General features: G+C 38.7%; 1 long non-coding RNA gene across 1 annotated transcript; it reads left to right on the forward strand.

Moving 5' to 3' along the window:
- The first annotated feature begins 388 nt into the window (after nt 1–388).
- On the forward strand, nt 389–1,658 carry LOC142590931 (uncharacterized). Its single transcript, XR_012830268.1, has 2 exons — nt 389–621; nt 1,558–1,658. It is a non-coding gene; the product is annotated as an uncharacterized LOC142590931 (long non-coding RNA).
- The last annotated feature ends 391 nt before the right edge of the window (nt 1,659–2,049 follow it).

The raw sequence follows: 2,049 nt of genomic DNA on the forward strand, positions 1-2,049 counted from the left end.
AGATGCGACTGCGCAGGCAGAACAAAGTACTTTCGACAAGACACCATATTTAGTTTTGCAGGCAAAACAAATATATGCTTGTCAAAGATATTCCTTCATTAGAAAATTGGGAAACTGCCTGGTAGGGGAATGTATGCCTGGCGGACCTCTCTTTATTCAAAGGCCATGCGTTGTAGAAAAGGCGTGCTACCTTGTGTCCTTGATAGTAAATGAAAGCTTCCCACTGAAAATAACAAGTCTTTCATCATGAAGTATTGCATAGCAAAGCATGCAAAACATTTGACATGATCGAAAAGTAAAATAAAAGACTTGCATTGTTCAAAGCGTTCGGAACGCGTATATAAGAGCCCGTTTTCTCTAGAAAAATTGGACAACTTCGAACCGCCAGCTGAGGCCACCACAATCAAGACTGCCAGAGCATTCTTTTTAATACAGTTCATTTTCCTCTTCTGCGAAGTTTAACCATGGCCAAGATCTTCAGCTTAAGTACGTGGCTCATTTTGGCTGCGTTTTCTATTATATTTGCTGCGATGCCCATGATGGTCGTAGCTGAGCCAAATCCCCGTCCTCTCGCATATGGAGGATCCGGAAGTGGACCAGTAGCAGCAAGGGCCACAGTGGGTAAGTGGGAATGCTTTATTAATCATTATATATATATATATATATATATATATATATATATATATCACATGAGCATGAAATTCGGCGTGATCAAATGATGATACGAAACAACACCAACATCAGTGACATCAGCAGCGCCTTGCTTGATGTCAACATATCTGGAGAGCTACATAGGATACAAGAATCATCCGAAATGAGTCAAAATATTATTGCAGTGAAATATTCAGAATTTATCACGCCTGGCGGATGTGAAGAATGAGGGTCAGTGATGCAAATTTCTTGCGAATTCAAAGTCGTAAACGGACAGGACAAACAAACGCTTGAGCGGAAGCCACAAACGTTAAAGTTTAATTTAGGACAAACAAGTTAGCATCTATGAGAATTTCGCCCTTCATTACTGCAGGCGGGTGCTGCAGCAGCGCAAACAAATAGAGTCAATAGACCATGACGCCCTGCGTAATCAAGGGAGCAATTATCGTGCTTATTAATATGAACAATTTTGCCACGCTACGAAATATTAGGTGACCAGCCAGTGCTAAAGGTAACTGAATCCCACTCGTCGGCTACTTTTTCGATGAAAATGTCCTGGTCCTACCGCTGAAAAAAATACTCTGCCAGACTTGGAGAAAGACGATTTTATACAAGTGTTATGTAACGTCTCTAAGCAGAAAAGATAAGTGGACAGTAATTTTTATTAAGCCTCGAATAAACATTAAGCTATAACGAGTACTCCCACCTTACATCTTCTTAGATCCTCTATAAATAAAGGAAAAAAAAAGGTTTTTTCGCTATCCTACCTAATGTAAAATGCCTATTGCTCACAAGTAAATTGAAATCTCGGAAACTGCATGTGATGAGTTTCCAAGTCACTGTTTGCTATTTCTTTTTATAATTTCCGGTAGGAAACATTCACCTCTAAGGGCGTTTTTCTTGCAGCTCCCCTTCTACGAAGACGATGAACATCGCCATGAGTATCTCTGGACCACACCAGCTGCAAGAACTGAACTGGAAAATAAAGAAATATTGCTCACCACTGATCATTATGTGGAATCATATCTTTTATGAAAAGAAACACTTAACCAATATCGCGAAAGCCTGTTTGCTGTTTCACTGTATATGCCTAGGGCATATTATACCGAGCAGTCTCTTTCTTATACTGTTCCAGTATTATTAAATAAATTAAACAGAGAATTGTTTGACCCCTTTCAGCATTCAAGTGATGTTATTAAGCGATTTTTTCTTCGCAAGATTACGTAATGTTGCACTCAGTTTAAACCTATACCTGTTATTATTTTTTTTTTTTCGTTTCCCCATGACCAGTTATTTGTTTTTTTAATACCTATGTTTGTGCTGCAATGCATAGCGCTGCTTTTTACAAGTGTTTTGTTATTTTGTTTCAGTGTTTATTCGGAAAATTGAAAATCTCTG

The sequence above is a fragment of the Dermacentor variabilis genome, chromosome 8 (assembly GCF_050947875.1).
Source record: "Dermacentor variabilis isolate Ectoservices chromosome 8, ASM5094787v1, whole genome shotgun sequence".
Taxonomy (NCBI): Eukaryota; Metazoa; Arthropoda; class Arachnida; order Ixodida; family Ixodidae; genus Dermacentor; species Dermacentor variabilis.